The sequence below is a fragment of the Myotis brandtii genome, unplaced genomic scaffold (assembly GCF_000412655.1).
Source record: "Myotis brandtii unplaced genomic scaffold, ASM41265v1 scaffold79, whole genome shotgun sequence".
NCBI classification, from domain to species: domain Eukaryota; kingdom Metazoa; phylum Chordata; class Mammalia; order Chiroptera; family Vespertilionidae; genus Myotis; species Myotis brandtii.
In genome coordinates, this window is record NW_005371173.1 from 7791565 (window position 1) to 7803528 (window position 11964).

An 11964-nucleotide genomic window follows, 5' to 3' on the forward strand; every position below is an offset into this window, starting at 1 on the left:
GTGCGGGTGGGGGGCGGCGGGGGTGCACTGCGGCTAGAGAGCCCGGAGTGGGAGGGCCGCCGGGAGAGGAGGGGGCGCCGGAGCTGGGCTGCATCTTACCTAACAGGTAAAATGAACCCCTCGGGAGGTAGGTTTCTAGTCAGGGCTTTCTTCTCCAGGGAATAGAAAAGCTGCATTTCAGTTTCGGGGTGATAGGCTGTGGTGAGATCTGGATTTTTATACGATTTCCTAAGGAACTTGTGGGCCAGCCTGCTCCTCGCAAACACCGCATTTGCTGCAGGGCGGTATCTCGGAGCAGAGGGTCGCCCAAGGGCAGAGATGTGGCCTTCTGGTCACTCCAAAAAGGGGAAGAGGGAATTCCTGGGAAGCACCCTATGCCCCTAGGCCCGTCGCAGTGAGGTTAGCTGCTGATTAATTAGGAAGAACATTTAAATATCTCGGCTTCTCCTCTTCCCCCATCCTAGCGAGGGGCGGGGATTCACATTTAGAGGTGAAGGCAAGGGGAGAAAATGAGATGCCCCTTATCATATTCCGAAATCTATTTGCGATTAAAAAAAAATGTTAGGGACCTACAGAGGACTCCTGAGGCCTACTGTGTAAATATTGGCTGAAGTGTTTGTTTCACACATAGCTTCCACACCCATTGAACTACCCCATAAAATCTTTACCCTTGACCACAGGGATAATGGGGAGGAAACAAGGATGGTGCCAGCTCGACTGTACAGGAACATGGGTACTTCGCGAGAACAGGTCAGCAGCCTGGGTCTACTTCGAGAGACTCTTAGTTGACCTTGCGGGATCAGTCACCACAAGCAAACGCTCCCCGAAGTTTCTATGTATTTTTAAGCTGACCTGTAAACAGGCAGCTTGTCCCCTACTTGCCCCGCTGGCATTAAAGACCCTACACAGATGACGTTTGGCCTTCGGTTTAATGCTGTCTTATTTTTACACCCCATTCCTGGTCCGCTCGGGGTTTCCGTCTCCTCTTTCCGCGGGAGACCCTGGTCTGCTGCCAGCTCTCAGGCACTGCGGGATGCTGGCGGGGACAACGCAGCAGTCGAGGCGCTGGGCCTTAAGGCAGGGTGAGGGGCGGGGGAGTTTCTCGGAGAAGCCTGCTGATTGGTGGGGTTCCCTGTCTTTCAAGTTTTGCCTGACAGGAGGGGAGGTGGGGAGAGATGGTAGGGGTACCAAGGTAGGTTGCGAAGCGTAGGGGAAATTTTTTTTTTTTTTAAAGAACTGTAAACGCCATTCAGCAGCGTGTGATACGTGAATTCCGGGGACTCGGCATCTGCAAAAGGGCGCTCCCCAAGCGAAGCCCGGGAGCTTCTCATTTCTCCTTTCACCTTTTTGTTCCCTGCCATCATGCAGCCTCATCTGAACCTGGTTAATCTGTAATTTGTGTACACACTGTTGAATTGAAAGCCCGCCCTCTTTCCTTCTGACAGCTTGGCTATGTGGGCACACGTGCCCACTACGGCAGAGCTATAAATAGCATGTACGTATTTGGAACTGGTAATAGGCGGCAATAACAGTGGCCGAGATTTTGAGGGTATAGCTTGCTTGATGCGGAGCAGGGGAGGGGTGGGTGGAGCAGGGAAGCATGAAGTTAGTAGTAAAGTGTAACTGAATGGGGTTTCACCCTTGGCAAGAAAAAAGATAAAGGGTTGTTTACTAGTAACAATGTAATCTAAGGCCAAAGGGCTTTTTATGGTTTTGACGTTTAGCGCAGGGTGGGGTTATTTCATATTTTATAGGAAGATGATCTAAATTCCAAGAATTTTACTTTTTAAATGACACCCCCCCCCCAAAAAAAAAGAAAAAGAAAGAAAGAACAGCTAAATAAAAGGAACACACCTCTATGGAAAACAAAATATTGAACTCTTTCCTAAAAGGAGAGGGCAGGAAGATCAATTTAATTTTCAAATATTCTACAATAACCTTCACAGAAAGGTTAGGATTTTGATCATATAAGAAAAATTATTATAAAAGATTTTTAAAAATGTCTCAGTGGGAAAGGGTTTCTGCTTTAAAAACTCAACGTCAGTGGCTAACATACTGGCTAGAAATCATGAAATAAGCCAGATTGCTATGACAAATTCTGGTCAGACCAATGGGTTTCATGTGGAAGATAATCACTGATCATCAGATACTAGGTATTGCCATTTCTTCCTCGTTGCTGGTGTTTAACTATCAATGTTAAAGGTGGTTAATATTTATTATAATTGTACGATAGTAGATCCATTTGTTCTCTACATTTTTTTATTAATGGGTTGTGATAATTCTGGAAATAAACATTGCTGCATTTTATGTACAAATAGAAAGAGATGTTTTTGTGGAATCTAAGTGAAGTACTTTAAGCAAGTACAAGTATCATCCTGTCACCTTACACTAAATTAGTCTTGTGGAATACTATAATAATATACACTATTTGAAAAATTTACTCCTAACTGAAAATTTACAGAAACCAAAATGCCACCTAGTACCAAATATATTGCTCAATGCTGCCATCTATAGGACACTTAGAGATGATTTGTGTAATAGACTAAGGTGTACCCTGGAGCAGCTATGTTGATATTCACAAATGTAGTTATAATTCCAGGCATTAAAACCTTCCATGCCACGAGTGCACTATTGAGCAATATCTCTACAGTTAGTTTTAAAATGGAAATATTGGTCTGTGTGGTGCTATCAGGGACATCATGCAAACTTTATAAATTATTACATATATCCTTAAAATGATCTCTAGTTATAAACTTTTATTAACCAATTTAACTATGGTCAACATAGAGAAGCATAGAGAAGCATAAACTACTGTCCTAACAGAAATAAGAATTGAGTTGGCTAAAGATGTAACCAACCATTTAAAAATTAGAAAGTATTTCATATATCAAAACAGATGCTTTACTTAAGATAAATAGGTCACAGCTGGAGGAGCTGTTTAAATATTGTCATCTCTAGAATTAATTTTGGCAATTGAGAATTATGTTTGAAGGAAAATCAAAGCTTGTAGATTTTCTCATGTTAATGTCTATTTTTATTTTAAGATAGTTCAAGCATAACAAATATTTGAATGCCTACTCTGCAAGGCAATATAAAATATATCAAAAGAGATACCTTTTTACAGCTTGGATGGGGTAATAAGAGAGAGACAAAATAAAGATAATTGATAACTAAAGTCATTTGTGTGTGTGTGTGTGTGTGTGTGTGTGTGTGTGTGTGTTAAATAAGTGATATTTATCACTTATCTCAAATAAGTGATATTTACTTACAGCAGGTGGAGAGCATGGTGGATGAAATAACTGAAGAAATCTTTATGAAGGAGAGGAGTTGTAAGCTTGAACTTGAAGGGTGGATGTAACCCAGGTAAGTGATTGGTTATCTATTTGCTTATGTGTTGCCATGCCAATGTTTTGGAGCACCTTCTTGTGTTAGGCATTAGGTTAGGCACTGAGGATTTAGATATCTAAGACATGGCCCTGCCCACAGGAAGCTTTCAGTGAAGATGTAAGACCAGATAATACAGAGTGCTGTGATCTCTTTGATGAGAAAAGTAGGCACAAGGCAAATGAGACCCCAAAACAATCAACTGCCTTCTGATTTAAAGTCATTGATCACAGACAGTACAATAGGAGAGCCCAAAGATGTCTTTCCCTCTGATAACCTTGTTTCCTCTTGTAATTAAATTTTTCTTGCTTTTAGATTAAAAAATGTGAAATAATGAAATTAAAAGTGAGCTAGGACGCCACATTTGGCTTGAGAATCTGCTCGGTCAATGCTTCTTAGATCTGCAGATCTTGTTAACATTCAGGTTCTGATTCCCAAGATCTAGGGCAGGCTGAGGGTCTGCATTTTTAACACATGTCAGGTGATGCTGAATCTGCTGGGTGGGGATGGGGACCACCCTCAGTAGCAGAGCTCTAAATGACAGATTAATCCAAAGGCAGAGTAAGATGGTGCTGTGACACACAAGCAGGGTCTGTACATTTTAGTGTCACATGAATACATACAATGAGAAGAGCAGCAATAAAAGCTCTACTTACCTGAGGCATCCTTGCATTGGGGCTTCTCTCTTTTCAATCACGGGTATCAAATCTCTCTTCTGACAAGTATGAAGAGTTGTTTTTTCTTAAACATCTGTGAATGGAAAGTAGCTTAGTGCATTCAAAGGACAAATATCCATACTACCACTTAGTCTTAAGCTAGAAAACAAGAAATAAAATCTTATGTAAAATAAATCAACACCCAACAGCATAATTATGTAAAATAAAAATGGCTACATCATTAGTAGATACACAATTTGCCAAAGAGTGAAAACTGTAACTCTTGGAATATTTCTAGAACTACAAAATATACTTAAGCATGTCTCTATGAACTGTGAGATTTTATTATTGCTTTAGTTTAGACATTTTTCCATCATGATATAAGTTACAATAAATAAAATCCATGTACAATTTTTTGCATGTCAACTGCAAATGGCAGATGACCCATTCTGTCTCTGCCCAGTGGTGACCTGTCCACTCCCCCAAGTGACCTTGTTTGTGCACAGGGACATTTGCCTCCCACAAAATTGCTTGCTCTCTCTGTTGGCCAAGGTTGATTGTGTTGTTTTTGGTTTGTTGTTGGTGGTGGTGGTAACTGAGAGTACTGAAAAATAAAGGTTTAAGAATAAAATCTTTTCTTTGTTCCCTGAACAGCTTCCCTAATCCTCGCCCTCCCACCCCATCACATTTTCTCTGCCACTACAAGAGGCACTACGAGGGGGTGGTTCAGGACCACGGAGAGCGCGAGGAAGGGGCACTTCCAAAGCATTCTAGTCAGGGAGGTAGGGAAGAGATGGCCCCAGAATTGTTGCTGGACAATTTCCACTTAAAGGATATAATTATAAAGAATTACAGTGGAATTTTGACTCCCTGGTATTTGGGAGGAATGATTTTTCTGGACATTCAGCCAGTGCTTTCTGATCTTCATTGAATTCCATGTAATGATGCATGAGACGACAACAAAAGTAAGGACAGCCAGACATTGCCAGTGCAAAACACATTTCATGTTTATAATTTGATACCTTTTATGTAAACTTTCACATTTTTGACAGCTTTGGGACCTATCAATCTAGCACATAAGAGAATTAGGTCATATAGAGATATGAAGAGTTGGAAACAGGGAATTGGAAGGTGTATGTGTGGGTTCCAGTCCTAGGTCCTTAGAACTGCCGTGGAATCTGTAGCTCATCTTTCAATTCTATGATTACCTAGAACACTTTCAATAACTATCCTCAATTCCCCTTTTAATTTTCCTTCAGCTAGTTTCATTTGAGTTTTACTTGCAGTTGAATATGTTCTACTAATGCAGATGGGTAGGGCTTAGAATCAGGGCCATGTAAGGTCTGAGAAATCATTTGGTCTGCCCCTGCAAAGGCATTAGGGCTGGGTTAATTAAATGTTTGACCAAATATATCAGGCTAATTTTTAAGTTGATAATTTTATATGGCCCGTGAATGATGCTATAAATATCCAAATGGCCCTTGCCAGAAAAAAGGTTCCCCACCCCTGGAGATAGACAAATGAAAAAAAAGGGGGTAACTCCAGGTTGAGAATAAAACAAGATTATAGGCAAGGAGGCAGGAACATAGCTTGGGGTTTTCTGGGACAGAGAGAAAATTGGCCTAAGAAAATTGAGTGGCTTATAGAATATATATTTAAATAACTTCTCTATATTACAACTGAGTAGGAATATAAATTCTCCCAGCCTCTTCAGAAGGCAGTTGAACAAGAGCTATAAAACTTTCAAATGCATGTACAATGTACCTAGCAATTCCACTTCTGGAAATGGATTCTATAGAAATAATCATACAAGCATATTCATGGAAATGAATTTTGTCACAGAGAATGACTGAAAATAACATACATGTCCATCAATAGAGAACTTGTTAAATAAGTTTACCACATTTACATGTTGACATACTGCATAGCCATTAAAGATAATTCAGTAGATCTATGGAACAATCTTCACAGAAAAAAAGGCAAGGTGAAAAACTACCATAAATGCTATCTTTTATGTTTTTATTTTAAATAAAAGCACGTGTATATTTTTATATACACAGAAAATTCTAGAAGGGCAAATGAGAAATCTTAGCAATGCTTTCCCTAGGAGAAGATCATCTTTTATTTTTCCCATATTCTCTTATATTTCTTGTTTTTAAAAACTACATTCACATATTACTATGTAAACTACTATAAATATAACTAAAGTATAGAACAATGAAAACTTTAATGATATATAAATATTATCACTTTATTAGAAATTTCTATGTAGACATTGTTTTAAGCTCTTTAATATGTTACCTCATTCAGTCCTCACAGCAATCCCACAAGGAAGATGTTTTCCTCCAATTGCACTTGAGGTTGCTGTAGGCAAGGCAGCTGGAGCTCAGTCCTGCAAACTCTGGCTCCAAAGCCCTTGTGTTTAACCATTCTCCCTTTGCCCCCCCCCCCGCCCCCCGTGAGCTTCCCTGACTTTGTTGTAATGCCTCCCCAAAGGCAGATTTCTGGGCATAAAAACTAAATATTCATGCAACTGTCTGTCAATGACATCCAATAAGGATTCTCTTCATAATGGCTAATACAACAACTCACAAAATAAACTTTTCCTTCTATACCAGGTGTTTAGATGTGATGTAGAAGATTTCTTAAACTGACACACCACCTCATAAATTTCATTGCAAAGCAATGTATAATGATAGTTTCTCTTTCCAGTAGTGGGAGCCATTGAATTGTTTAGTTAAAATAATGACAAAGTTGGACTTTCATGTTGAATAAATCACTCATGTATTTTTGGAGGATGGACTTATAGGAGAAGAGATTGGCCGCAGAGAGGTAATTGACATGGAAATCTGTTGGACATCTAACCATCACTCATTTATTCCATCTTTTGTTAAGAGCACCTTGGTATCCTGTGGGTCAAATCATGGAATGGTGATTGGTTTACTAGTAGGCCTTAGAACTGAACTGCCTTGGTTCAGTTGGATCTGCCATATATTATCATTGCAAATGTTGACAACTTAACCTCCCTCATGTCTCAAGTATCAATACCATGGGAATAATAGTATCTCAATTAATCAGTGTAAGGTTTTAAATGGATACTGATTATATTTTGAGCACTTAATAAATATTAGCCATCATCATAATTATTGTTCTCAACCATGTGTTTTGAATGGTATTAATCCCTTCACTCCTCATCTCCCCCACCTCACTGCAAAACAGGTTCTAGCATACAGTCCATACAGTGGTGAGGAGCACAGAAATTTCATCCTTCAAGAATGAAGAGTCAGTTTGACTCTCTTAACCTACTTTATTCTTTTTATATTACCAGATACATTTTACATTTGTTCTCAGAAAGAAGAGAATTGATGTGACATTGACCACTGCTTTGGCGTAAGCAATAAATATGTGTTAAAGAAAGGTGGCTAAAGAAACCATTCCAGCCCGGCCGGCATGACTCAGTGGTTGAGTGCTGACCCATGAACCAGAGATCACAGTTTGATTCCCAGTCAGGGCACTTGCCCAGGTTGTGGGCTTGATCCTCAGTAGGGAGCATGCAGGAGGCAGCCGATCCATGATTCTCTCTCATCATTAATGTTTCTATCTCTCTCTCCCTCTCCCTTCCTCTCTGAAATCAATAAAAAATATATAAAAAAGAAGAAGAAACCATTCCAGGCCTGGGACTATATGAATGATGGTGGGGAAGTCATGAAGAAAAGCAGGCATTCCATGTGGACTGGAGCAGAGGGAACATGTGTCCTATCTGAAGCATTCAGTACCTGGAAACCATCATAATAGCCATTATAAGAAGTGGCAACTACAAACTCTTTGAGAAGAGTGTCCTCTTTATTTGAGAATCATTCAGAACATCTAGTAACATATACTTGGTGCATAGCAGACACTCAGTACTCAATTATAGAATTGAACATTATTACATCATAACTTTGAGGGCCCACATGATGACTTTGAATGCAGAGCAAAGAGCTCAGACTTACTGCATTAATAACGAGGAGCACTTGGTATGATAAACAGGAGAAGTAACATGAGCAGATGCAGGAAATAGAATAAAATGGAAACCTGGGGCAGGGGTAGGCTAGTTAGGAGTCTGTTTCAATAGATTAAGTGAGATGATGAGGCCCAGGGTTAGGTTTGTGCTGGTAGAATGAAGGTGCAGAAACCTTCAGAGGTGAAGATGATGGGCTTTGGAAACAGATGGGATGTTCGGGACAATCATTAAGGCAGCAGTCAAAGATGATGGCATTTCAATCCTGAGTATTGGGAGGTTGGAAGGACATCTGATCACTCTTCTTTTTCAGAGATGAAAGGCTTTATTGTAACTCACAGAAAAAGCAGTCGCCAGAAGTCAGCGTGTTGGTGCTAGGTCCCTATCTCTCCAAGTCCATAGGGTGATGCGGTGGCTGACATGGATGCTGCCCAAAGAGTGGGCTGCAGTACAGGGAGGAGCCCAGGGCCATGGACCCTACAAGCAGCAAAAATTGCAGTAAGAAGCAAACAAGCCACTCTCCATCCCAAATGTCCCCTGGGGAGTAGGCAGTTGCTGACAGTTACACTGTGGGCACCTTGATCTACTGGGTTGCTTCCATGACTAGCAACAGAAACTGCTCGGCGTCAGGAGATGGATTGGCCTTCAAGCTGGCTGCTCAGCTAAAATTTTCAGAGACTGCATGGGGGCCTATGGAGGATGTGCCTCCCAACACCATTCGTTTGAAGTGCATGCATCTGACCACTTTTTAGGTTTAACGGACATTATTTTTTTTCCTTTCTTTGCCCAAAACTAACCTAATGATTCCCTCCCCCCCACTCATAATCCTCATTTATAAACTCAAATTGTTGGTAACTGAAGGCATTAGTTGTCATCATGTAATTTCCCATAAATAATTATGTGACAACTTAATTTCCACAATGAGCACAGTTGAAGTTATTTTTCTAACTTCTAATGTAATATTTCATCATGAACAATTTCCTAGATTCTGCCTTTTGGAATCCCACTTCTTATCTAGTTTGGGAATTCTCTTTTCTAAAATAAGGACCAGTGTGTCAGATATTACAGTTACTATACATTTCATCTAAGCTTTAAAAATGCATTAAATGTTTCATGTCTTAATTCCTCTAGGCAACATGGAAGTCTTTGGGAAATGTTTATATTTTATTAATTGAAGCGTATCAAGATTGATTGACTCTAGTACCATGAATTCTACCTACATAACAGAAGGCAAAGGTAAAGTTAGAAGTTCCAATTTCTGCTTCACTTCATTCATTCTAGTTTAAGCTAATTATAGTAAATGTTATATTGAGGAAAAAGGTTATTTGAAGAGTTGTCACTATGTTTGTTTCTAGGAAAACTGAAGGGTTTTTTACTCCAGTTTCTCAAGAAATGGTAGACTGAGTTTTCTGATGTTCTTCAAAGTAAAGTTTTCAGTACTCTGGCTACCAAAGGTTAATTTTTTCTCTCTAACTTATAATATATTCATGGATTCTTTAGACATTACAAGACAGGTCAACACTTTGGGGTGAGGGGAGTAGGACATAAAAGAGGCCATTTTGAGCTTTAAGTTATTTTTATAAAAAGATCTGCTCTGTGTCTCTTGTTAGGGAGGTGAAGCTGATGGCTCACCTATTGGTGTGCAGGTGGGGCTGACTGTCAACGTGTCTGCCTTCAGCTAGGAGGTGGATTCTATTGAACATTGTGCTGACTTGCAGGCTACAAAGCCTCTGACAAAGGATCATCACATCTGGAGCCTGATTTTATGTCAGTAGCTGACCTTCTTTTCACCTTCGTCCCCGTGGACTTCTTGACTTAGTATTTCTAAAGGTATTATACAGTGCCATCTTGCTGACTTAGACAAGGCAGTGACAAATTTAATGTTACTTCACCTCTGTGGGGGTGAATTCAAGACCCATTATTGTGCCCCCAAAACCAATAGCATATTTGAATATTCTGAACTGCAAGGCTGGTTGCATTAACTGGAGTAGCATGAAAATGATGAAAAAAGACAAGCTGTGCAAGAAATTATCAGTTTATCTTGTGGAGAAGGTTACCTCAGAGGTCATACATTTCTTTTGTCTAGCAATGGTTGGAATAGTTTAAGAAACAGCCTAGTTATAGTCTAGGCTAAGGGATGAATAATCTCTTAAATTGTGCCTCATATTTAAGATTCTGTTGTTTGCAGGGTATGAACACCAGCTAGAAAACACAGGTCTAATGCCTTTTCTTGATCTCAAGGTTTTTAAAAGACAATTTGCATTTGGGCTCATTTTTCACTGGTGCAAAATAACAATTTACATTTCAATTGTGGTTTTCCCTAGACGGACTAAAATGTGTAGTTCATTGAACATGTCAGTCTATAGCATTTTCTGCAGCTAATGTTTCCAGTGTCTAAATGCTGTGACTATACCACTCTCGTGATACTATTTTTATTCTGTGTAAGAGTGCATAATGAGTTATATCCTCCTGACAATATGTTTACTCCCTGAATTTAAGAGCAGGCAAGGTCAGAAGTTATATTAATTACCTAGGGAAAGGATCACTTGGTCACACGTCATCAAATAATTTTCTGAGAGCTAAAAATTAGTCAAATTATTGCCTTAACTAAGATGCCTAGTGGGTTAAAGTAAATGATTGTTCAGTTCAGCCACAGACAATCTGCTAGGCCTAGTTGATGATGTTCTAATTAATGCATTATAATAGTCAATCAAAAATTACTTACTGGGTACTGATCAGGTACATTACACTGATACTCAGTAGGGAGCCAAGAGGAAATAACCCACTAAGACATTAGCTAAATGAAGATGTATACTGAGCAACCATAAACTGCAAACTAATGAGGTAGATATTTATCATTATGAAGCATCAACCTGTAACCACAGAATTGAATGACCCAAAAGCACAGATGTGTTCTGGGTCGCCCAACCAAACATGGATGCAAGGAATCAAAAACTAAACCCACTTTAAATTGGACCTGTCTCTGCCTGGGAGAATAGGTAAGATACAGAAGTTAAGTCTGGCTGTGAAATGACCACATTGCCTATCCTCAAAGGGAGGAACCCCACTAATGGCTATATTAGAATCATCTCAGGACTGGGGTGCTTGTACAAAGTCAGACTCCTGGGTGCCACCTGAGACTGAACACATGCAAATCCAACATGTAAATTTTAAATATGCTCTTTAGTTAATTCCGAAGTAAGTGGTGTGCAGTTCACATATTGATAAACATACTTATGGTTTCTGGTAGATTTCTAGATCTATCCTGTTGTTTTTTGTGTGTTTTTTTAATCCTCACCTGAAGATATGTTTTTATTGATTTTAGAGAGGGAGGGAGGGGGGGAGAGAGAAAGAAACATTGATGTGAGAGAGAAACATTGATTTGTTGCCTCCTGTATGCACTCCAACCAGGGATCAAACCTGTAACCTAGGTATGTGCCCAGGCTGGGAATCTAACCTGCAAGATCTTGGTGTACAGCAAGCATGTCAAACTCGCAGCCCACAACAAATATTTTTGCAACCCAGCCAATATAATGGTATGTAACAAATGTTTTAATAAAAATTTCGTAACTTAATTTTTACAATATCCTGTTATACATAATTATTAATAACTACAATGTTTGCTAATGACTGATTACTATAATTGTGTTGCATTCATTTCCCTTACGTGCCTTCGCACGCAGGTGCACCATTTCTCTCCACAAATACTAGTATTTTAGCAGCCAATTGCCACGTCATTAGTCTTGGACTGACTTGTTTGGTGTGCGCAACAGGAAATATTTTGCTTTCAGAGAATAAGAAAAATAGGTTTATTTGCATTACGCTTATTAATTTATGCAGTTATTCAGTGTCTGGTAAGTTAATGTTCAAGAAAAACAGTAATTTTTTTTTTAAATATATTTTATTGATTTTTTACAGAGAGGA

At 39.4% G+C, this 11964-nt stretch overlaps 1 long non-coding RNA gene across 1 annotated transcript; it reads left to right on the forward strand.

Moving 5' to 3' along the window:
• Positions 1–3248: 3248 nt before the first annotated feature.
• On the forward strand, positions 3249–9085 carry LOC102247810. Its single transcript, XR_314551.2, has 3 exons — positions 3249–3363; positions 7369–7430; positions 7695–9085. It is a non-coding gene; the product is annotated as an uncharacterized LOC102247810 (long non-coding RNA).
• The last annotated feature ends 2879 nt before the right edge of the window (positions 9086–11964 follow it).